This window comes from Scleropages formosus, chromosome 6, assembly GCF_900964775.1.
Source record: "Scleropages formosus chromosome 6, fSclFor1.1, whole genome shotgun sequence".
In the NCBI taxonomy this organism is placed as follows: domain Eukaryota; kingdom Metazoa; phylum Chordata; class Actinopteri; order Osteoglossiformes; family Osteoglossidae; genus Scleropages; species Scleropages formosus.
Genome location: NC_041811.1, coordinates 30,033,342 through 30,060,243, shown reverse-complemented (window position 1 = coordinate 30,060,243; position 26,902 = coordinate 30,033,342). Strand labels below are relative to the sequence as shown.

The 26,902-nt window shown below is 41.7% G+C and overlaps 1 protein-coding gene across 2 annotated transcripts in view; it reads right to left on the bottom strand.

Moving 5' to 3' along the window:
- Nucleotides 1–26,902, bottom strand: part of cntfr (ciliary neurotrophic factor receptor) — a 137,790-nt gene that overhangs the window by 33,806 nt on the left and 77,082 nt on the right. The window lies entirely within an intron of this gene.

The window sequence follows — 26,902 nt, the reverse complement described above, 5'->3', positions numbered from 1 at the left end:
AGGGAATTGGTTTTTCTGAAGGGAGACAAGAAGAGGAGCCAGTTTGACAGAAACGGAGGGAAGAAGATCGATGACTGAAAGGCACGCAGCGGAAGAACAAAAGTGCCGGGTGGGGACTTGGGGGAAGGGTTGTGCTGCAGGCATTGAATGGTAGACCAGCAATGGATTCTGAAGGCCCCAGAGGTCTGGGCACAGGGAGATGTTTGGGTGGTCTTGGGGCTGCTGTCACACTGCCTTCCAGATAAGCCAGGTCTGGAGCTTGGTGCTCCCCTAAATATTAGAACCCTCTTGACAACATGGAAGCGTTTAAAGAATTAATTCCAAAGTGAGTGAACATCCTGCAAATAAATGCAAGGTCCTGTGTTTTGTGTGTACGCATGTATTGTGAACTCTGGTGTGCACATGTCAGTATGTGTATGGAATAAAGACTGGTACGGTCTTGTGAAGATATGTAATTAAAACAGTAGGTATCTGTGTAAAGAAGTGGGTAATATAACAGTGACAGCTATTACGTTTCATTCGAGGGAACCTGGTTCAAAACCCTGCTCCTACTGAAATACCCTTGAGCAAGTTAATTTCTCCGGAATAAATTTCCCTGCTTAATAAAAAAGTACATAACTATGAGTAGCATAATATCCAAAAGTAATATTTTGCTTGGTTAAAGACATTAGCGAATTAATGATTAAAAATATCAACAATCACACCATCTAGAGTTCAACCCCTCTTTCAGACACACTCCATTTAACTGTGCTTTGCGTATGTGTTCTAGGTCCTCTCTCCAGCACCTCTTGAGATGCATACCTCCAGCACATAGAAGATCCACACACCAGGAACAGAGAAAATATAAGTTCACAGCAAGCTTTGAACTGTCCACCTCATAAAACAACACAATTTTTAGCTTGGCGGTGCAGTAGGCATTCTAATAAGCCAAGATTCCTTCAGTACATTAAGCTTTTTAATTCTAGTGGAATAAACAGATCAATAACACGGAAAATAATTAACCTTCTGTGGGGCTAAGTTCATGGTTCCCTCCTTCGGAAGGACTGAATATTGAATGTGAAGTTTTAGCTTAAACAGTCCATTCTAAACAGCACAGACAAAAATCAACATTTATACAGCAAATACTGGTCAGAACTTTCCTGAAGGTCTCTTCCAAAAATTACCTCTAAAGACTAAAAAAAAAAAGGAAAAAACAACCTGTAAAATCTTCAAGGTATTTTTTTTCCTAAGTAGACCTCAAGAAAACCTTGTACACATTTTCCAGTTGATCTTCAATGAAAAGGTTTGTGCTCTCTTGGACTGCTCCACCAACGTGTGTAAGATCATGCTGAATGGTAATTCAATTCATTGTCCTCAGGTTGTCTGCCTTGATGGTGTGGGTTCAGTCACCAGGGGGCTTTAAGAGTCCTCACAGGGCTGTAATTGTGTAATATCAGGGACTGCCTGATGTCTGATTGATGTGTGTTTCATGCCAACAGCTGTGCATGTCCCTACTGGGCTCTACTTACTAGCACTTAAGTTGATTTTGTAGTTTACTCTTGCTGTGCACCTTGTGACTGATTAAGACTCCCGATATGGAGATAAATGATAATTAGAAAACTATTCCCGTGATTCTGTGGCGGACTTCCGTGTCATTATGTGATGATGATAGTCTTGCCGAATGGTAAATTTGTGCTCCGCACCAGAGCTTGTATTGCGAGGAATGCAATATCTTAGCCTGAAACAGGAAGCAGTTCCTCAGGAGTGAGTGGTCCTCTGGGGGCCCATCCAAGGTCGACACGGTGGGGGCTGTCCTGGGAAGCGGCGGGCTGTGTTGGGGTTTCGACGGTGTGCGGACTGGAAGGGGATAAATGGCGTCCATTGTTCAGGGCCACCGCTCCCACAGTCATGCTAATGGTGCTAATCTGACAGGGGGCCCCCCCAATGGGCCCCAATCCCCCCCACATTCCTGTCCCCTGTGTCACCCAGAAGAAACCCCAGCATTACATGCCTGTTTGTCCCTTTTGTGGGTCAGGCAGGGGGTTGGGCTCACTGGGAGGTGGTGGAGTTTGGGTTAAATCAGTAACGGGAAGTTTCTTCTATGACAGCTATGATTGTAATCAAGGAGAGTGGGGATTAGGGTTTGGGGTCCTCCTGAAGTCCCTCACCTGAACCGGAAGGGCCCAAAAAACACAAGACCCTTCAGAGTGACTAGAATGCTAACTGTACCCAAGGACTTAATGCAGGGTAAGACTATTGTACCCTGGAGTAAAACACTTAACCTGTAAATGCTATGAGAGTAGCTTCAAATAAGTGTCTGGTAAGCAACAAAATAAGGCATGAAAGACAAGGAGCAAGAGGGACAGTTACCACGGCCTCTTCAATGACAATAAGCCATGGATCGGATAAGGTCTTTCTCCTCCAGTGATGCAGCAGGAGTAATTGAGCTGAAAATTGAAAAGGCCAAAGCTCCTTAAACCCACATGTGTCTGCGGCAGGGATGAGGAGGCAAAACGGCATACAGCACCGGGATAATCCAGTCCAGCAGACCCAGGCGCTACTGGAAATCATCGCTATGTGGGCGATTCCGAAAGCACGTGCAAAATCCTTGGCCGTTTCTGGGCTGGCTCAGGGCATCAGTGTAACAGAGATAATGGCAGAACCATGGTTGGGTTTAGATCCTGAGTATCAGAGGGACAACATGTAATTTAGTACAACTACTGAGGAGGAAACACAGGCAGTGCTTCATGGAAAAACCCCACATATTTTCCTTGACGGTCCCGGAGTCCTGAGCTGCTCCTGGCAATTAGTTGATAAAAAATGGACTCTCAGAATTTTCCTCTGCTCCTTAAATGAACTAGTGCTTTGATTGATGTACAGACCTCTTTCGCGGTCAGAGGGCTAGTTTGAGAAATTGCATCAGGTAGAAGGCCCAGCTTTCTAATTAATATTCATCTGCTAAGTTTTGATGGATAACCTGCAGCTATCATGTCGTCACGGGCCTTAGTTACCGCAAATGTGTTTTTTGGGATGATTTTTAGAAATCGATTTTCCAACAGTACCTGGGAAGCACCTCTGCAAACTTGAATATGAATGTAGCGTTCACAGAGGACTTAAAAAAATGCTCCACATTTACATCGCAGAACATGACTAATGAATGTGATTCCATGGAGTAGATGGAAGCACCATGTGAGGGTGTTTAATGTAGGCTACTGTATGGAAGTGAGCATGTATCTCTTCCAACGATTCCTTAGAACATACTCTTCTCTGTTCCAAACTGTAAAGGAAACGAAGACGTCAACAAAGCCCTCGGGCCTAAAGCACTTCCCTTACACACACAGATGAGACTGACACCGGTTACTTTGGACTCGCTCCTGTTCATGTTTATGAACAAAAAGCAGGTTGAGGAGCAGAAGCTGATTCTTTCGGAAAGCAGTAGCTTGCAGTTCCTCTAGTGAAAGGAGCTAGTCATCCTCTGTATGACGCTGCCAGAAATGCCTGGTGTGGGAGGCTAAATGAAAAACCCCCGAAGAACCGCAGGTAGACGGACGGAATTTTAATTCCTAATTATGGATTTTGAGCCATATTTTTTTTCCTCAAGTGAGAGGAGACCGGTCCCTCCAGGCCTGTCTGCCACCGGCTGTACACGGGTATTTGTGTTCAGACACACCAGAAAACAAGCATGCAGCACAGGGGGCCAGCATCTCCAATTCCCACAGGACATACAATCCTGACAAATACATTTCTCAAAAATGCATTAAATCTTTCCTATACTGGAGTTTGAATTGTTCCACTGTTTTCAGCTTTATGTTGCGTGCACCATAATATCAGGCCATTTCTGAACCAATAGAAACCCTTTATTGCTTTTGTTGTATACCTCTCTTTTTGCAGGACAGAGTCAACAAGTGCCAACATTTGAAACCCTTGTCATGTGAGACAAAACATCAGAAAACAAGTATATCCCAGAGGGATATATCCAACACAAACCAGGAACACCCAAATGGAGAAAAAAAAATAATTAAAAAAAAAAACAAATACTTAGCCACCAGAGGGTGGATGTTAGGAATGTTTAAATGCCCTGAAACGCTCTCATAAAGAATGAAAGAATTCAATTGTTTTTATGGGCTCCTGAATGGACTTCACAGAAACCCCCTTCCCTTCATTCTAGAAGGAACTTCATTAATCTTCTGCATCTCCCTGAAATAAGAGTCAGACTTTCCACATGGTGCAAACAATATTTTCTATGGAGCATTCTATGGTACTGCTATAAATAGATATCTGTACATGCCCTGACAAACATTTCATGTAGGTGCAAAGTGGAAGATGGGGAGAGAAAAAAAAAAAAAAAAAACACCTTTTTCTGTGGTATATTCTTACTACCTGAAATGCATCTAGCAGCCATTAATGAATTATTGCAGGGTCTGACTTAAAAGCTTTCCTTATACTTCCATAGCAAGCAACAGATACCTGACTGGTACTGGAATGTACAGGGCTCATGGCAATTGCACTGGGGATGTACTCTTGGATGTCTTGGTATTGCCAAGGGTCTTGACATAGTAAGTTCACAGCTTTCTGAGAACTCAGCCTCCTGGAATCCTAACTCTAGGGTTCTTTTCTGCACACGAGTTCAGCCTGGGTCTATCAGAATCATCAACTGGTGTGACAATGCTGTCTTATAGTCCATCTGGGTGTATCCACCACCTCTAACCACTGTCACTGTTAGCATGCTCACCGGGACCCTCAGCGATTGTCCTCCATGGAGAAACAACCATACTAAACTCCTTGCACAGTTTCTCAGCAGGTATTGATCAAACATTTACACATACTGTGGTTCTTCTTGCTACACAGCAGCTTCCTTTTGTTGGGTTTTGATAGAACCCCGTTACACTGCTTTCAGGGTGAAATATTTCATTCCTAAAAATGGTTTGCATCTTCTGGAAAGTGTTCAAAGGGTGTTCAAGGGGTGAAGGGGATGCCTGGCACTCTACATGAATCAGGCTAAATGGAAACTTTCTTCCACCCCTTGCAACAAGGCCAAAGACTAAGTGCTTCAGGCCATGTTGTTGCCATAAATGAGCTGCAACATGTCATTTACAAAAGCTGTCAATTGCCTATTTAAAGCAAAGAAATGTGAAAAATACCATGAGGGATTTTTCATTGTGTGGGAATGAGTATTGTTATTAGCGTTTACTCATGTACCTTATGCTTTTCTTCATTTTGAGATGTAATGTTAGGTTTGTATTCTAAGCCACCTGCAATTATTTACTCATTGAAACAGATGAGTAATTTTATTTGAGCAATTCACGGTAAGGACCTTGACCAGGGATATTGCAGTAAAAAACAGGAATGAAATCCCAGGTTCTTTGATTGCAAGGCAAGCACTAACCATTATGCTACTTCGCGCCCTATGGTAGTCGCCAATGATGCTTTCTTGACCTACAAAAGTAAATATGAGTAAGAGTACAATTACACATTTGTGAATTGTGAAACATGCAGTTTGGTTCAAGCAGCAGTTTGAATTTAAGGAGTCAACTCATATGAGAACAAAAGCATCCTGTGTGTAATTGAATAGAGATCTGCTGTGAGGCGGTAGAACTGGGCCACGACGTGCACTGACATGCAACAGCTGTCACTGAATATTGAATTTGGGAATGGCTTAAGGAGGCAAGGGAATTGATTGTATGGTACACAGTGACAGCATTGGGGACATGTGTCTCTTATTTTCACAAATGCAAGGATTTTCCCCTAATAAAATCAGCTGGGAATTTGGTCTGCATGTGCCATCACTTGGTTAAACATTACCCCTTGCCCTTGGCAAAATGTCTATCAGTCATATGTGTAACTGATGCGCAACAGAGGGAACGTACATAAACACACAGCAACACACAAAACGCATCAAGCCTCTCTGCTCAGTGGTGAAATTTTTCAACTTTGACAGACATTCAGGAGTTGGAAACATGGTTCTTATACTGTGGTGAAACCACACCTCAGTGATGGACGATTCAGGTGTTGGAGTCAAGCTGGTCAATCAAAGGTCAAGTTGCACCCCTATGACAGATGATTCAGAAGTCAGAATCAGACGTATCACGCTGGTGTGAGACTCCGCCCTTATGATGAATGATTCAGAAGTTGCAATCAGGTCTGGCACACTGCTGTGAAACTCCACCCCCATGATAAATGACTCAGAATGGGGATCAGACCTGTCAGCCCATGGTGAGGCTCCTCCCCTATAATGAATGATTCAGAGCCTGGATCAGTCCTGTCACACTGTGGTGAGACTCCGCCCCTATGATGAACGACTCTGGAAATGGCCCCAGACCTGTCACTCTGCACTGTTGGGCAGCCAGGTGCATATGCATTTAGATGCCTTCTTTGCTGACAGTGGACAAAGTGTCTTTATAACCAAGCGACTCAGTCATATTCCTTAACTGCTTGTCCAAGTCAGTGTAGCAGCGCTCCAGAGCCTGTCCCAGAAACACCCGGTGCAAGGCAAAGTACGGCACACCCCGGACAGGATGCCAACCCATTTCAACGGAGCTACTCACACACCCATTCACTCACATATACACATACTACGGGGAATTTAGGGTCACCAATTAACCTGAAATGCATGTCTGGGGACCACGGAAGGTATCTACTGCTACCTACATGCAACTGTGCTTTAACTGTACTGTCCTCCTTTATTTACTCAATGCCTTGTCTGATTTCTAGACCAGAAGGGGATCTGAGTGATGAGGGCCACTAAGAAGATGTTCACCATTTCCAACAAACAAATTAAGGAACAATTTGCACTGTTCTGATTGTATAACTTAAAACATGGACAAAACTCTCGTCACCATACACTTTTGCTGCATCAAGAGAGTTATAAAAAGGCCGAACTGGGGTAAAAAAACCCACAACATTCCGCTGAAAGGCACCTAAATTCTTTCCCCTCACCCACCACACTTGGACTGTTGCTAGAAACGGGTGAAATGGTGCCAGCTGTACCACCATACGTGCCATAAGGTCCTGATTTTACATCTGCGAAAACTGGAGGGGAGGTGGCAACCAAGATTTTGCTTAACAAAGCAGGCAGCCCAAGTGGGAAATCATCCACAATAACTTCAACGACAAAAAACATGAAAAAAATTGTTGGAAATTTAAACACAAAAAAAGTGTGGAAATCTCAAACATGCAGTGTAGCAACAAGTCCTTTAATACAAACAACCAGAGAGTTTTACTGCTTTAGAAAATGTTGATACAACGCCATTTCGAATAGCTGGCCGTGTAACAATTTTGGGTTCTGTCTTAAGTAAACAGTGGAAAGCTATCTGCCGTGGTATATTTCATAACTGGATTTAGCTCAGTGTCATCTGACAGCCAGGGGAGATAAATATCTGAATTCAAACAAGAGCCACTCCAGACAGCGAAGGCCCCGCTCCAAATGATCCACACACAAAACCGCCATTTCTCAGCTGAACCGTGTTTTCTGTCTTGGTTACACCAGAGACCTACAAGGACTAGCTGCGTTTGGCCAAAACGTGGTGAGCACTTAGGCTAAATATGTAGGATCTCATCAAGAGTGAAGCACGATCATCCAGGAGAAGTAGCCGTCCTTCTTTATTAATGCCACCGGCAACTCAAATGAGGACAAATCACCTGTCTGGTGAACACACTCTGTTTCTGTCTCGGGAGATTCGAACAGATTCCCTTTCAGACATCTGGTCCATTTACAAATTGGAGAACATTATAGGAGCCCACGGAGCGCTCTCAGGAGCTTCCATGAAATGAATCGCGTTTCTCCTCCAGCTATTCATTTTGTCTTCCGGAGGATAGATGGAGAATATATTCTACACTTATTATATTGTTTAAGGTTTTAGGTTTTGAAGTTGTTTCTGTTCCAGAATAAATTTACATAAATTTACATTTGAGTCTACCACACGAAAGGTGTAAATTATACGCTTAGAAAGCCTCCATTTGGGGAGGCGGTATATTGAATAACCTGATTGCAACTTTGCAAAATTAGTGAACGGTGGATGGGAAAGCAGCCATAAAGCATTAGTAACCAGGCCACCCATTTGTTAGGGAAAAAAAAAGACAATTTAAATTAACCTTTGAAAACAACCCATTTGTTTATGGTATGCTGTAATTAAGAATATATAGGTTACGTCTGGGCTTGTTTCTAGTAGGAAATTTTTCCAATAATATAACACAGTCTTTCTGCGCCATTTCATTTGAATTCCTTCTAGTGGGCAGCCTACAGGGTACAATCTTCTAACACTTCCAATTTCCTTCAGCCATTTGATTTCTACATACATTTCAGTACCTTATTTGCATTTCATATCCCGATATACTATTTCAGTAGCAATCTTCTCCTCTTAAAAGATGTCACTTAGAGACAGGAGAACACAAAGGGAAAATAATTGACCACTGGGTCCACCATATTACATTCAAGACTGCTTATTGAACAGATGGACAGTTCCCTACATTTCCGTGAAAATTTCAAATACTCTCATGTATAATTTGAAATGAGATTCAGGTTTTTCTTTTTTTTCCCAATGCAGTACGGGCTTACAGCAGAAGGAAAAGACAAGAAAATCAAGACAGTAAACATTATATGTGAAGATGAAAGTTCTCACTATGATTTTCTGTGCCATTATCCTAAAAGGATTTTTATCTCCCAGGGAATTACACCTGTATAACAACTCCTCTTAATAATTAATTGGATTAAGTGATTTGCGCTTCCAGTCAGTGCTATGGACCAGGCAGATCCATGTAATTACGCATTTCAGTTGGGTGGAGCTGACCCCCCATAAAGCTGCTCCCTCTGGGCTACCAAAGTGGCAGCTCCCTGGCCCAACCTCATCATGTTAAGGTAACATAGGCGCATGTGTTGAGACTGCTGTTGCCAGAAGTCATGATTGATCAACTAAACCTCAAACATTAAGTTACAGAAAGATCTGTTTTTATATTCCTCACTGGGATGAAGTCGTTATCCATCTGCTGTATCATTTCCTATTGAATTCTCATCTTAAACCCTATAAACTCTCCTACAAGTCCAAGTCCTTAACCACAGCACTTCCTGGTGTCCTTTTCAGCATTGTCGGTGTTCTCGTCGAGCTTGATGGAAGTATATACTGTACTTAAATTGTAAGGTAATAGAAAAAAGGTTTGTTTAAGAAATAAAACATGGTAATACTACCCTAAAAAGTACTTTGTCATTAGGAGTTAAGATCTAATCTTAGATGGTGGATTAAATCCTGTCCATGAGTAATTACTTAACGGAGTCAGTAATTGGCCCTAATTGGTTGAAATAGGAATTTGTTCCAGAGCTTAAGTGATTAATGTCATAAAACATTTATGATTATAAACGATATAAAAGATTTTCTTGCATCTGGCTTTTCTACTACAATATGCCTATAATTTATATATTAAAAACTTTCTAAAATCCTGTACATCCGTGGCAGTGTGTACTTCTGGGGCTAAATACATTTCCAGACTAATGGGCAGTAGGGATAAGGATGAGAGATGCCCAGTCTAATTGGGTTTTGGGCATTAAAGGAGAGGCTTTGCCAGCTATGTTGTTGGATTCCTTTAGAGCTGTGATTACACTGGATTTCTCATCCCACACCACACCAACTTAACGCGGTATCAGGCTTCGATAAGACATTTCACAAGTAATTAAGATAAAACAGCCTCTGTCTCATTGTGCCAAGACATCATCTTAGGAATAACATGTAAACAAAGATGGCCATAGCATCGCTTTTCCTGCAAAACCAGCCCGTCTTTATGCCAGTTGTACTTTAGAAAAAAAAAGAACATTACTAATCATATTCCGCTGGAGACGGCATGAGCTAAAGGCACATCTAGGCCTCAAAATAATTTCCGAGAAGCAAATTCTTGGCAATTTTCTTCTTGTTCTACACTGCTCACTCCATGTTTTATGTGGTTTAATGTTCTCCTAGTTAGAAATGTGCTTAATCCATACTTGTTCTACAGCGGGCTAATTTAACACCAAACTTAGTCTGCTATGGGCTCACGTTACAATTCATTTACTGCAAATGAAGTTAAATCCACACTGCACTTACCCCACATTTGCTTTGCCCTACTCCACTCCAGATCTACGTCGGGCGTATTGTACACTTGGCTCATTCAGCGGGCTACCGAATGCACACTGGCCTAATGGCTCAATGGCACATTGCCCTTACTGTACACCACACTTGCTCTGCACTGCCCTCATTCTACACTGGGCTAATTTCACTCTAGACTTGCTCTGTATTTTGGCTTGAAAAAGAGCAAATTCCACAGCACCTGCTGAACACTAATAATAGTATGTACATACAATGCTAGTTTTGCCATGCATTGTTCCATGCTGCACTTACTTCTCCCCTACGCTTTTGCTCTCTTTCCGTCATTTTACGTAGCTTGCGAATAAAAAGTACGTAAAATGAAGTCTCCGAAACGTTCAACTTGTCTTTCAAGAAAGCGAACTCGGAGCGATGCTCTCCCATCATCGCCAACCCCTTTTCTTCAAAAGGGAGGGAAACTATTTTTTATTTGTGCCGGGGTCATACGTTTGCAGCAGTGGCAGTATGGGAACAGAGTGGATGGGTTTCGCAGAGCGCAAAGCGTCAGTGGACATCCTTTAAATGAGCCAGACTCAAAGGGGATTACTTCACTTTGCCCAGGGATTGAATTTCCTCTGTTTCTGTCTGACAGAAAGAAAGGGAGCCTGAGGTCTGTGAACTGTTTTAATTTGGAGGGGTCTGGGGGCCGGTAGGGGCAGGTGGGGGTAGGGGGTTGGGGGGTGGGAAGAGCAGGGGTATCAAAGGCAGCTACGGTCCTCAGTGGACAGAGATGGAATGTGACAATGCTAATTATTGCATGCAGGGCCATGAAAAACTTAATTCTACCTGATAAAAGGCCTTTTCTTAGACGACTCACACTTGTCTGATACAGTCACAGTGAAAATCATTCTCACTTTCAGCCCTAGACATAATGATATGGATATTTCTGTCACTGCACTCATTTTTCCCCTCTTTAAGACCGGCAAAAGGCCTTCAAAGGGCTCAAACAATCAAAAGCAAGCCTGCGGACTTAGGACATCAAGGAACAGTCAATGTGCAACACAAAGCCAGAGGTCAGATACCAATGCATATAAAACAGGATGTCTGAAATGCGATATTTGTGAAGGGTCTGTGTGAAGCAAACAATGAGGAATCACGCTTTTAAACCTTTCGAATTATTTCTAATTAAAGAATTAAACATTTTTTACTGACTTTTTTAACAGTGTAAATGCAGATTTTGAGGTTTTGAAATATTTCCTTCTTGATAAACACAACAGCTGAAACGATAAGAGGACAGTCTTTGAATGCCGAATTCGGTAAAATCCAGATCGTATCTTTAATAAGGGACGACGGGGGCCGAACAGAGTGGACTTTTTACCTCCGCTTACTTGCCCGCAGCCACAATTTAAACGCAAAGTTGCAACACTTGAACTATGAAATTAGACACAGCCTTGAGGATTCTGGCAGGTCAACAAAATAGTTGATGCATATCATGCAAATGAAAGAATACTTCTCAAATCCAACGCTTTTGTACTTTGAATGCGAACTAGAAATCTTTCTTTCAGGAACTTATGATCCTACAGCTATGAGCCACACTGCCACTATAAAATCCATTTTCTCCAGAAAATTAGATGCTCTGTAAATACAGGTAATTGTTGTATTACATAATCACTGATAACTAGAATTGAAACACTATAGAGGTATTTTGTATATATGAAATTTTGGCTGTTTAACTTTTGCTCTCAGTCACATACTGTATGTTATGTGTCTAAGGAGACTCAGTTACTGAACCCCCTTGCTCCGAGTCCATTGTCTCTGGGTTCATATTTAAATGATCATATCCCAGGTTCTGATAAATCTGAATTTACTGTTTATGAAAGGATGTGGGGAAAAGGGCCTTAAGGTCCTTCTTAGCTGAGTGGGTTGGAGTTCAGCAAGGGCTAGAGGATGAACCCATGAATGCCCCCCCAACCCCCCCGCTGAGGGCTGACAGTAACTCATTCACCAGCCCATCCCCCTCACACCCCCGTTTTCACTGAATACACAAAAAGACCAGCTGAAAAGTTACAAAAGGGCCAGAAAAAAGTGGATTACTAAAGATATCACAATAGCGTGTCCAGTCCACATGTTGCATTCCAACATTTAAACACACAAAATTCTTTTAAGCTACCACTGCCATTTACTACAACATAGTGCACATGCAGTGATTCGGCAACCTCTCTAACTGGAGGAGAGAAACTAACAAATGTAAATATTAAATAGTGCTAAAGGAAATGTATTTTAGGGCCAAGAAATGAAAGGTTCAAGTCTCATTTGGGACCTTGGTATTGTACCTTTTGGAAAGTACTGAACTGCTTCATTAAAATACCCTTCTATAAAAGGGCAACGCACAATAGTCTACTCATGAAACACCTTGGATAAAAATGTCCACTCAATAAATCATATGAATGGTTTCTGAGCGGCTCATAAAACTTTTTTTTTTTTTTTTAAACCTTAAAAGGTATTTAAATATGCAGTGTGTAACTACTTTTAATGCCACAGTATGAAATTCCTTCTTGGAAAACCTATATCTTGTGCCTTACCACAGACTTGTAAATCTAATGAAAATACTTTGATTTAGTTTTATTCAATCTAATTCATACACCTGGAAAAGATGCTGACTGTGACCCAAGCTTTCTTCATGTGAAAAACTATTTGTTACAGACAGCTCTTTATCTTGAAGCTATTTCTTTATCTTCTTAAGCTTCAGGAAAAAAATGAAACTGTGTTAAATATGCCTATTTCTAACAGCCTGTGCGATGTTCAAGGATGATGAGTAAAATACAGTATACAATTTAATGATGTTGCAGTGATGCTTCACTAAAGACTTTGAAACTACTGAGACTCACTTGCATCTGTTCATACTGTATTCAAAATCTGTACATTTTATAGATTATGGAAACACATTCACTTTTTCAGCAGACACTTTTCTCTAAGGTGACTTGCATTTAGTCACCCGTTTATGCAGGTGGGTAATTTAGGATAAATACCTTGCTCAGCTATGCTAAAGCACAAGGTGAGATTTGAACCTGCAATCTTTGGATCCCAAGGTAGCTGTCCCTACTCTAGTAACTGTTATCTTACATAGCTTATTTATCATGTAGCCCAGCACAGGCGGTATCTCAACATTTCTTTGCACTTCGCTGATGTATTAGCTCAAACCTTACATGGCCACTGGTGACTGTTGGTCATCACCCGTCTATATGGGCAAATTTTCATTAAAAATTTATAGTCACAACTTGAGGTGCCTAGCATACAGAAATTACTCGTATCTACTAAAATAGAACAAAAATGGATACAGATAACAGTACAATGTATTTTGTAAAGTTTTCCATGCAAGCATACTTTAATTTTGAAACCCATCGGCCATCAACTTTCACCACTTAAAAAGTGAAGGTGGGTCATCTTAATTTACAACTTTTCTTATTTTTATAAGAGTGTAAAGTTTCAGGTTAATTAATGGCTTCTCCACTTGAAAACACACTTGGGAACAGAGGTCTGTTCCTAACACTTTTTATTCATAACTGTAAGGTCACTTTGAACAAGTGCGAGTCACAATCAGTATAGACACAATAATGCAGACACCCCTTGATCTATAATAACTTCGATTGCTGGTAATTTTCTATAAAAAAAAAAAAAAAAAACTTTATCAAAGCTACAATAAAAAAAAAAAAAAAAAAAAAACACTTGAAATTAAATTACTTTGTCGTTACAAATTTTGGTTCAATGCTGACTGTTTTCCCGTAAACATGGGTTATCCCATAAACATGCTACTTTCCTTGTTTTTTTGGCACTTTCTACTTTATTTTATCCACAATGAACCCTGTTAACAGCTCACCTCTTCTTGTTGTTACTGCAAGAATCACCAAGCTTGACCAATGTCAGACAGGAGCCTTACACTTTGCGAGGGTTGAACAAAGGTGGTCCATTTACTGCCATCTATCAGCTTGTTGAGTAAACACCAGTTATGTTTACCTGTCTTCAGACAGATACTCAAAAGGGAAGAAGCCATGCAACTAGAAATAACAAGTTGGAGCAACTGTATTGTTGCAAAATCATTCATAGCTTGAACTGCCAAACCCTCGTCACCTCAGCTGGGAGTCACACCTGATTGAGTGTTCATTGATGGGAAACAAGTACCAGGTGCAGCCATTTAACACTAATATCTGTTTTTAATATGAGAGTTTGGGTCGAAGAAGAAAGTGCTTGTTGTATACTGGTCGTTAGGGTTCTGTGGTCTAGTAAGGCTTCATTTTTCAATTTATTGGCAAAAGAGGGGAAAAAGAGAAACAATAAAGCTCATAATTTCACCAGTATCATGTCTGGTCACTGGCTAAACCAGACATGTCTAGTGGAGTAAATCTGACATTAAACTCTTCGACAGAATACATATTGTACTGTATAAATGAATTTTTAGTAAGCCCAGATTTAGGCTTCATTTAATTTTAATTTATTATTTATAAACATCGAAATCTCGGTCAGGTTTATACGTTCATTCTGGAAAAACAAGTCCCGTATTTATTTTCGTTATATTTACAAATCTGGGGAGAAATAGAAGATTTACCCAGACTCTGAGAAGATTTTGTTTAAATCTCAGAGGATGTACATGTGCAACTTTACACCCAGAGCACAAGGCATGGTACATTATCCTTTTCATTTCAAAATCAGACTTGCCTTACATGCGTTCTTACCTCCCGTGCAATTTCATTAAGCTAAGCTTTGACAAGGAATGTCTGAATTATTTACGCACATTGCAGAGAACAGGCAAATTGAATATTTTGTCGATGAAGTGTCTTCCTGTGACGGAGCTGGAACTGAGGAGAACCGAACCCTAATGAGAAGACAATGAGGCACCATGGGAAATCTCTGCAGGACGCAGGCACTGATGCGCTGGTCTGCTTAATGACATCATAAATACTCATATGGAAAAAAAATAAGATTGCACTTGTTTTTTTTTTACTTTTCCTTGTAATAGATTACTTCTCTTAATGGCCCAGGCGTACTTCATTTTTTAAAAACCCTACCAGTCGCAGACCTTTATTTGACATCAGATGATACAGCTGTGCTTGTATTTTAAACCCAGTTAACTGACTATTCCTGTTCTGTGTTGGTTTATGTAAGCATAATGGGAAAAATCTCCTTTACATTTAAGAAAAAAAAAAAAAAGTTTTATTTGGCTTCACACAAATTTAACTAGGTTATCAGTATATGCACATTTTAAAGAGTCTGTCTCAAATGAAGCACGGTGGAGTAGAGTCCAAATGCTCAGTAATTCCAGCAGCGGGTGCTGAGCCTGTCTCTGCCTGAAAGAAAAACCTTAATGATTTAGTGCATAACTGATTATGCATTTATTGTACATTATATCATATGTATTCCAGTCACTATAAGATGCTAGACTTTTTACAATGAATATTCAATCACAATGTCATGCTAAAGGCTTCTTCTCGGAGCTCGGAGGCTGATAATTGAATTTCACATTGCGGAGGACAATTGCTCGCGCCTCCGTGCTCGCTTCAGCGTAATTATTTTTAGTGCTGTCAGTCAATGATGCTGCTGGTTCTCGTTTCACTTTACATTGTTCATGCGCGAATCCTTTCGATGCCATTTTCTCCGGTTCAATGTCATGTTGCCTGATTATAAGTCTTAACAAACACGCAATGGTCGAGCGCAAAGAGCTTGGTCAGATGTCTGGTCTCCTCAATCCTCTGCACTTACACGCATATTGATCTCTCTAATGATTCACATTAATCATATCTCCTCTTAAATGACTTTCCTCTGAGCATCAGGACTGAGGGGGCTACACGATCGATATCCCCCATTCTGTAGCTGCAATGATAATATGATAACCCTAATCAGGTCTGCATAGATGCATTGTCCCTCCAGACATTTAGTTTGTCTTCATGAACATTTAACTCATTCCAAAATTGGTAAGTAACCAATCTTTTGACTGTGGCCTTGTTGGATCTGTGCATGAATGTAGTATTTTCACATTCTGGAATATTGCTGTATTGGCTATTGCCACTGTGTGATACGTCTTGTTATTGGTAGTTAACACATTGTTATGTGAAGCCTTTGGTATATCATACCTACACAAATGTGAGATGTATCACTCCGAAACAATGCCACCGGGGCAAAGGTTACACTGGTGAAACCTCTTAATAACTAACGGTTCAATAGGAGGTTCAGGACCACTGGATTAGTTTAGAACCAGTGGTCCCGTTTCAGAACCCACAGCATCACCATCAAGTTTTCTTCACTGTAGACCAAACAGAGCTGCTTGGAAACCAGTTCTCGCGCTTTTTCTCGGCATTAAAAAATAATTGCTAAAATGATTAATGCATGTGCCGTCTTCTCAAAATAAGAACACATGAATCATCAGTCACGACTACAGAGTGCCCTGGGTGAGAGAAAATTTTGGGAACATTTATCCAGGAATCTCTCCTATTCAGATTCATTCAGCCCAGGATTCTCCCTCTTCACGATAAACACTCTCCGAATAGAGAAGGCTGGGAAATTAATTCCAGTACGGTGGCCAGCAGGCGCTGCGCGGTCTACCAGTGTGGCCCATGGGGACTGCTAAGAGAGGAATGTTGCTTATAGATCAGTCAGCCCTGCTTATGAAAGACTCCCGTTTCCAAGCTCAAGACACTCCGCAAGAAAACACAGCCTTCGTACGCAGCTGTGGCTCAAAGAAATATATCAGCAGATCTGCTCAGTGCAGTAAATTACTATGTTCATGCTTTCTGGGCTTTCCAAATGAATACTACAGGCAAACTGTGATTGGGGATAGATATAAAAACATATAGGCTTGGCCTGAGAATGGGGTGCGTTAATCATTTGACCCCATGCACTGGGAGTTTTCCAAATCCAAGGGGTATAAACACATCACTCCGTACATGTGACATTCTCCTTTTGTTGCTGTGTACGACAACTTTTCTCCCCCACCCAGGAACAGCTTATCCGGGTTTTAGGTCATCTTGCGTCCAGCTGTTGAAATGAATGCCTAAAGCAATAAATTGCTGTGTAATGTTTTGGGAGCGGTAGTGGTGATCCATCTAACGCTGAAAGCATTACGAAAGCTGACCTTTCAAGCTTAGAGGACACAGAAACTCTCTTACCAGCTAAATACTTTAATTTCTTGCCCCTTTTTATTCATAGCTCATTTTTTGCATGAATCGTTTGCATTTCACTTTTTGGTGTAAGGTTAATGTAGAGAAGATGGAAACATTTTTGCGGCTCAAATTATTTTGGTAAATGTTTTTTTTTTTTTTGCCCTTTTTTTAAAATATAAATCCTGTAATGCTCAACTGTGGGTCCAAAGAAATATTGTTCTTATTGATAATCAAGCTGAATACTCAGTGTCTTAGTCATTTTTTTACCCTTCATTACAGTACAATTGGTTTATTAAAAGTTTGATACTCCTTTAAAATTTTTTAAGAAAGAAAAGATTTCTTTTGTTCTCTGCTGTACATTTACAATGCATTTCAATCGCTCAAACAGAGCAGACGTGAAATGGGGTGGGACACCTTCCTCTGATTAGTATTCAGCAAGACACACACACACACACACACACACACACACACACACACACACACACACACACACACACATTTTCAGAACCGCTTGTCCCATACGGGGTCACGGGGAACCGGAGCCTAACCCGGCAACTGAGGGCGTAAGGCCAGAGGGGGAGGGGACACACCCAGGACGGGACGCCAGTCCGTCGCAAGGCACCCCAAGCGGGACTCGAACCCCAGACCTACTGGAGAGCAGGACTGTGGTCCAACCCACTGCGCCACCGCACCCCCTATTCAGCAAGACATTACCCTCCAAACAAGGTACTGATAAATAATTATTTCCTTTTCAAGCTCATGATAAATCTAATCAGTAAACCGTTAAACCTGCAAACTGCTCTACTTTACTTTGGAAGACATCCAGTTTGATTCACTTATCATCCTTTATTGAGTCCCTTATCTAAAAAAAAAAAAAAAAAAAAAAAAAAACTTTGACGTTTTTAAGATATGGCATGTTAAGGACAGAAGCTGAGAAGACATTCGCGGAGCTTTCGTTCGTCAAAACAAACTTCAGACATCAAGACAAAATTAATCGCTGGAATAACTGCTCTTTGAGAGCCAATATCTGATTAATTGTTGTACACTTTCACTGAGTTTGTTTGTGCCATTTGAGATTAATCTAAGAATAAAGAAAATACATGAAGCAGCTTTAGAAATGGCTTTGAGTGGTGCCGCGCCAAAGCCGAAGACAAACTTGAACAGACCCTCGATATGATCATTTCAAAGAACTCCCGCTACACATAATGAACTACACAAGCAGAGCCCATGTGTCACAGTCACAAAGGACACACCTGTCTAATGAGCTCATCACTCTTCTTTCACTGCATGCCCTAGTTTCTGAGGAGCGAGTGGACGTCTGAGGGGGATTTGATTGTGAAAACCAGGATTTGAAGCCATTGATGGTTAAAAAAATCTTGATATGCTTTTATCTGCTGACTGCAAGATCAACCCCCAGACTCAGACCACAGGTATGGCATGGTGCACCTGTTATTAGGGACACCAAAAGCAGAACTAGGTTATAGAAAATTCCCAATGATGAAAAGGAAAAAAAAAAAAGTACAAATCTTTGCATTGCGTTACATGACATTTTGTGAACATCTTCCGTAACTTCCCAGTTTTACAGTTTCCGTGCAAAGCTTGGGTGTGAACGCCGGTTGAGACAAGTTGCATAACTCGCCTAGAATAACCAAAATAAATGTCAAACCAACATTACACTGATGTTGCAGCATTACTACATTATTAAGCTGAGATGTTGATAGGCCTTATGCAACAAGAGGTGAACTGTTTACTCAACAAAGGGTATATTGGAGCAAGGAAATCTCAGTCGTGAGAGAAACCAGATGGAACCACTTGGGGTGAAAAATGTCACTTTATCTTTTGAGTAGAACTGAAATAATTTCATGATACTTTCCAATACCTGGCATTACGAAAGAGAAGTGCTTTGCTTGTAGCCTTTCATGTAGTTTGATTTCTTAAGGAGTCAGATGTGTGCAACACTGGCACCCTCCTCCCCACTACCTACCCTGAAATTTGTGTGGGCAGCATCCTTTTGAAGTTGAGCTGTCGTCAATAAACAGTCATGGTGGGCTGCAGCCAGGATATGTGCGCCCTCTCAGGAGGACGGCTCGGAGCAGCCCAAAACGGAGATGTCTGCTCCGACTGCCAATCAGGCCAAAATCAATAGCCTGATGGTACTTGGGTATAGATATGGCCCGTCTGAGAGAACCTGCTCTTAAGATTCTGCTTTTGCTTTGTTTAATCTTCCCAGAGTTCTTTGTGTCTGGCATAAGGGCTGAAATCCTGTCTCATCTTCCCCCCATTTTTTTCAAGAAATATGAAGAAATTACTCTCCTCAGCCGGGGTTTCTTTTTAAATGTCTGCCGCGCAGGTCAGACAATCGTAAATGAGGATCACTAGCAGCAGATAAGCAATTTCTGACTTAGTATGTGACAAGTATACAAACAAGGTTTTTGACAATTAAAATGGGCAAATGTTGCGCCTTCCAAAGCTGAGATCACTTACACTGTCATCTTTCCACCATCTGACCTTTTGTTGCTTTCAGTCTAATTTGATCAGATTTTATTTACTATACAACAGAATTAGATGAGGTTAAATGTTTCTGGTGCTGTGAACAGAGTACATGGCTGTGTGGGCTCATAACCTCTAAGACCTGTCACTCCCATACTTTGCGGAGGTGGAGGCTTTCCAGATATGATAGCATGTGGACGTGCACACCGATCAGCTACAACATTAAAACCACCTGCCTAATATTGTGTACCGGGAAAACCCCACAAGACCTGCCGTTTTGGAAATGCTCTGACCCAGTCGTCTAGCCGTCGCAATTTGGCCCTTGTCAAAGTCACTCAGATCCTTACGTTTGTCCATCTTCCTGCTTCCAACCCATCAAATTCAAGAACTGACTGTTCACTTGCTGTCTAATATATCCTACCCCTTAACAGGTGCCATTGTAACAAGATAATCAATGTTATTCAGCTGTCAGTGGTTTTAACGTTGTGGGTGGTTGGTGTATATGGCAGTGTGATCACCTATGACTTAAAAATTCAGTCATGCCAAAAATGTGTGCTCATTCAAAGAAAGGCCACGATGAAGTCCACAGCAACGAAGCACTAAGACCCCTGACTGAGAACATCTCCTCCATTAGAGGCCCTGATGTCCACTCTCTCAACATGCTGCTGGCCAGACAGCCTCTCGCCTCCCAGTGCAGCCACCGTGTGGGAGCCCTGCGGTGGAAACCAGCCAGGCCAAGCTGCAGCAAGAGCTCACATCTGCTTGGTCCCAGGAGAGGAAGCTAACAGATGCAATAAAGCCATTCACAGAGAGCACAGTTAAAGAAGACATTTATTAAACAACTTATTTACCCCCCTCAGGCCTTCAGCTGAAGGTATCTGAAATGCCACTGAGAAAACAAAAGATTATATTATTACTTAATAGATGATAGATTATAGTTTGTGTGTGTGTGTGTGTGTGTGTGTGTGTGTGTACATATATATATATATATATATATATATATACACTGTATATATACATATAATATATATTATATAAACAGTGATATGCATCAGATGTGGCTTAGACAATACATTTTCATCTCAAACAGGGCATAGTCACAGGAAAGAAGGAACTACGTCCTTAAAGTCAAGTTTGGATGTTTCTGCTCGTCCTTTCGCCAAGGGATCAAACTTCACAAATGTTTTCCACATGGATGTGTAATTTGTGACTCCGAAGCTGACAGCTCGGTGCAATCTTTTATTTTCATGCCATGCAAAAACAATCAAAACGAACCATTTCTGTTTTGTTAACTGGGGCATTGGCAAATTCCATTGCAGTTATAATTATAGTAAGCATATCTATATATAAATCCTGGAATGACAAGAGGAATTCTGAACTGAAACAAATATTTACAGCTTGTAATACAGTTCTGTGCAGAAAACATTGTGCATAATGAGACGTGCCCTTTTCTTATACAGTGGCCCTCCTTAGAACCTACAATTCATTCAGACCCTGTACATGACATGATATGAGCTTTTTGCACACTTTTTTTCTCATATTAAAGTGCTAATATCCTGTCAGACATAATCCAGCTTAGGCTAATGCTTGTCTTAAAATGTAATAATTAAATACATTCATTTTGACTGTGTTACATTTCCTGTCAGGAGTTTCATTAACTGATCTCTAATACTGGCTCTTTTTTAAATTCTCTCTTCAAGTTGAGAGTCCATATTGATACGATATGTATCCAGGGTTACTAACATCTGTTAAATGCACTATTACAGTTCATGAGATCTTAAGCAAATCTGAACACAGACAGCAACATTCAGTTCTCTTGCCAATGAGAGATTGCGAGTAAAACTTCAGGTATAATCTTGCAATCATAAAATGCTCAGCTGGTAGCGCAGTGTTTCAAGCTGCAGCTTTTGGACTCAAGAGTTGCAGGATTGAATCCCACTTCCAGCTGTGGTACCCCTGAGCAAGATACTTACCCTAAATTGCCCCAGTAAAATTACCTAGCTGTGTAAATGGGTAAACAGCTGTAGGCAGCTTAACATTGCAAGTTGCTTTAGAAAAAAGTATCAGCTAAATGAATAAATGTAAAAGCTGCAGCTGGTCATCTCTTGCCTGTCTCTCTGACGCTCAGGGCAGGTGAAGCCAGAGGTCCTTGAGTTTGTCTCCTAAGGGATGCAGAGACAGCATTCTGATTTCAGCACTGGATGTGACTCTCAGAGTTCCCGTCTCAAAGTATTGTCCTTGCTGTTTCATCCATAGCTTGTTTCCAACCTTTGCTGGCGTAATCGTTTGGCTGAACTCTTAGCCACAGTCCCTAGCGATGCAAACCATAACCAATATATCAATCACAAGCAATTTATCTGACACAGTAAAAGGGTGTAACGTAAATATATGCAATTTTGGGGATTTCCTTTTTGTGAGTCCAAGAAAAAAAACCATAAATAGTTCAAAAAAATTCCTGATGTCATTAAGGGGGCAATCCATCCCGACCGCAAAGTCTTTCGGTCTTATCCGAATTTCATGCTGTCATAGATTATGCATGACCTTGACTTTATTTCCCACTGTACGTTTCAGTCGATAGCCAGAGTTAAAATTCTTTGTTGCACTCCTTTGTGCTTTTTTTTTTGGTTTTTGAGAATTGCAATAGCTAATTTATGCCACTTTGTTGCTTAGGTTTACAGCTTCTACCTACTTCACATCTATGTCACGTGACATAAATCACAGTTCACAAACATAATAACATCACAACACAGTTCCCAGATGTCTAACTATTATTGGGGGCATCAGTGACCAGGCCTTCCAGCCAAAATGTCTCAACACAATAGTCACGTTTCGAGACAATATCTGCACCAGAAAGACGTCTCGTCCAAATCTCTTCCACACCGTAAACAACCAACGCTCTTATCTTGAATACACAAACAGTCAAATGTTGTCAGTCTCATTGTTTGACATCCGCATTTATTAACTTCTCGACCTTTATGATACACTGCATTTTTGAATGTAGCAGGAAGGGACTGTTTATTAAATATTTGCTCTTTCTTCTACAACTAGAAATAAGTAATATATTTATTTTTTAAATGGTTAATATAAAGAGGAATTTTTTTGTTAGTTTAGCAAAAACATAGTATCATAGGTGGATGTAATTATATATGTATTAAATATCATGGGTCCAGTTCTAATACAGGTTCCCTCAGGAGCATCAGAACATGGACCTCTAATAGAATTCTCCTATTCTCCTCTAGTGGAAAAGATGTGGGTATTAGTCTGGGAAAAAAAAATATTTTCCATTTTCTCTGTGTCTCTGTCAAAAAAAAAAAAAAAAAAAAAAAACTTTTGCGGATAAAGTGGATTCATGTAGATTTAGGTGACAATGAGTCTTTTTCTTTTGTCATAACATGAAAGTTATAAGGCGGTCGACTGGTAATCAGTCTGTCTACCTTAAGAACTCTGTGTTTGAGAATGCATTCATTGATTCCAAGTGCGTCAGGTTTCCTCAACATGTCTGACAAGAAAACCATATGGCAGTACCATGAAATTCCTTTATTGCGGTTTTACCCGAGGCAGAACGCAACCGTGCCTCGCAAAGAGAGTATAAATATAGTCCAGACCTTGACAATGGTGCATAGTAGATCAGTGTACTGAAATTATAAGGCAAAGCTATGCTTGTCAGGAAGATTCTGGGTTAGTAACAGACGCAAATTAGAAGAAGAGACCCTCGGTCGTGTGTGTCAAATGTTTCTGCTCGTTGAACAGTCGCGTTACAAATAACATTGCGAGTGGTGGAGGCTGGAGAACGAAAGAAGACACCAACCTGACATAGCTATTAAATATGTGTTAAGTGGAAAGCGCAACATCGCAAAGATGACAAGGTGGCTTTTGACGAAATGTTCCTTGAACTTAAAATAACACTTAATTTAAAAATGTGTTAATGAATTATCGGGACGTTATACCACTGGACGGGGTGCATTTTTCCCATAAAGATTAGGGGTGGGGTGCTCAGGTCCTCTAAGGGCACACTCCTGGTAGTGGCTCCGTGCCGAATGCCGTCTTGACACACATGTGGAAGAAGTCAGCCGACCCATGGGACTTGGACAACGGCACTTTAATTGGAGCACTTAGAGAGAGCACTTATCCTGTTATCCTTTGGCCGGAGACACAGGCTCATCGAGAGCTGACGTAGGCTGGCTAAGATCTGATGCAGGCTCACAAGAGCTGACACAGGCTAGCTAAGATGAGACCCAAACGCACACAGGCTTGACACAGGCTAGCAACAATGAGACTCAAGCAAGCACAAGGATAACGTGGGCTGGCTAAGATCAGACGTGACACACACATAGCTGAAACAGGTTAGCAAAGATCAGGCCTAAAAACACACAGGGCTGACAAGGGCTAGCTAAGATGAGACCTAAACACACAAGGCTGACACAGGCTAACAGCAATCAAGCTCAAGCACACACAAGGATCATGTGGGCTGGTTAAGATGAGACATAACACACACGCACCTGACACAGGCTAGCTAAAATGGGACCTAAGCACACACAGGGCTGACACAGGCTAGCTAAAGTTGGAACAAAGCCCACAGAGGGCTGACACAGGCTAGCTAAAATGGGACCTAAGCACACACAGGGTTGACACAGGCTAGCTAAGATGAGACCTAAGCCCACACGGAGCTGACACAGGCTAGCTAAAATGGGACCTAAGCCCACACAGGGCTGACACAGGCTAGATAAGGTCAGACCTAACCACACACAGGGTTGACACAGGCTAGCTAAGGTCAGACTTAAGCCTACACAGGGCTGACACAGGCTAGCTAAGATGAGACCTAAGCCCACACGCGGCTGACACAGGCTAGATAAGGTCAGACCTAACCACACACAGGGTTGGCACAGGCTAGCTAAAGTTGGAACAAAGCCCACGGAAGGCTGACGGAGGCTAGCTAAGGTCGGACCTAGTTCAGGCCTAAGCGCACACAGGGATGACACAGGCCGGTCAAATTCAGACAGACACTGAGAGCGAGCATGGTCTGTATGAGCTGTCACACAGACTCGCTCAGAGATGACACTAACATATGACGTCCATCTTACTGAAATGTGAAACGTGTCTGCTGAGGGCGGACAGCAGCACAGCAAGCAGCGGCAGCGCAGGCCAGCCGAGCGCTGGCACGGGCTTGGAAACTGCTAATACAAGCGGCCTGAGATGTTGCGAGTCAGCGCATGCTCGCCGCGAGACGACAAGCAGGCAAGCTGAGAGAACGCTTCCGCTGCGGACGCCCATCCCCCCCCACCGGCCTCCTACACTTTTGTTTACAATGCTGTACGGATAAGTGTCGGCGTACGACACACAGGCCTGACATCCTACCCACATTACCCAGTTTCCTGCTTAGTGATATGTTTGTTGATCCAGTGTAGTTAATTATTGTATATGCTTTTTGGTTCATGTAATCATGTGTTTAGTCTAGTATCGGTACAAATGTTTCTGAATCTCGTGTGCACTTCCAAGTGTAAATAAAAAAGCTTCTCGACAGCCGATTAATGACTTGCTATTATTGTTAAATACAGCATGTGTGATTTCATATGATTCATCATGTTTTTTTTTTTCTATTTTTTATGATGAAATCATAAAATGGACATATGAAAACAAACATTTTCATAAGCCATACCGTATATATAAGGTCATCCCACACAGTATACACCATGCCTGAAAAGCCGTGCTGTACAGTGCATGACGTTAATGTGAGAATATTTTATAAGCGTAATTAAAATTCAACCCTTGCTTTCAGATCCTTACAGATCCCGGTGTACAATATGACCTCTCAGTGTGTTCCTCAGCCAGAACCGAATATGTTCCTGCGCTATTCTGCGGCACTTGAGATCAAAACCGCGCAGCTCAAATTAGGGCTCGGCGTTATTTCAGGCACAGGAGTGTAAAAACCACAATGAATGCGAGAGGGGTCCCGCAGCTACGCAGACCTCCACCCCGCTGCACGGCGTTGAGCTGAGGGCTTTGGCGTTCGCCTCTCCATTTAAACGATGAGGCTTTTAATGCACTCTCTCTAATTGGGCGGTAAATCCTTTTCGGCGCTGATGGGTTTACTCCAACTGTGCCAATGGTCTGCCGGATGAGGAGACACTTAGCACTTCCTCCGCACGGCTGTTTCTGTCACCTGACGCCACTGTGGAGTCCTCTATCTGCCACTTCCACATTCCCTGTTTAGCACTAATACAGCAATATTTATATTTCTGCTCAATGCCAGTCTGTTTTCTTAAAAGGCAGGGATATTCGGTGCCAGTGCTGTAGGACAGTCTAAGTTACCAGCGCTGACATCTTAGTCACCGCTGAGTCATGGGCAAACACACGACATGCTGCATACAAAGCCCTGCAAATAAAAAATATTCTGAAATGACATTCCGTGCTCATGCAACTGGCAATGCCAGTGCCTCGCAGGACCTATGTTGCCTGTTTGCACTAAGGTTTGAATCTGGACTGAAGTCTGCATGTTTTCCCCATATTCACAATCCGCTGACATGGTTGGAAGGAGGCAATGGTATATCACTTCTTTACCCTCCGTTACCATGAAAACCGCTCTAATGATCGCTATTAATCCCCTACCCTCAATTTCCATAGAAGTGATTTTCATCAGTAGCCACTGCAACTAGATGAGGAGTTTTTCTTTCCTTTTTTTAACTATTTAACTAATGCTTTTCTCCAAAGCAGCTTAAAGTGTCAGGTTTGTACGCTAAACTCACACACACACAAACAGACACACGCACACATTCACACACACACATTGGCTAAAGCCGCTTGTCCCAAGCAGGGTCGCGGTGAGCCGGAGCCTAACACAGCAACACAGGGTGCAAGGCTGGAGGGGGAGGGGACACACCTAGGACATCCCAAACGGGACTCAAACCCCAGACCCAGTGGAGAGCAGGACCGTCCAAACCCGCTGCATCACCGCACCCCCTCTGAACACGAAACTACTTAAAATTATTTAAACATTTATACAGCTGGGTCATTTTTATGGGATAATTTCATAGAAAGTACTTTACTTAAGGGTTCTATAGCTATAGGTGGGATTGGAACTTGGGTCCATTGACTGCAAGGAGATGGCTAGACTACCTGCTTGCCCACTATTTGCCAGTTCTTTAAAAAAATTGAACAGGTTTCCAGTGATTATGAGACAAAATGTATAAAATATGCTGTTTTTTTTAGGCAGCACAGTGGTAGCTGCTGGAGTGACCC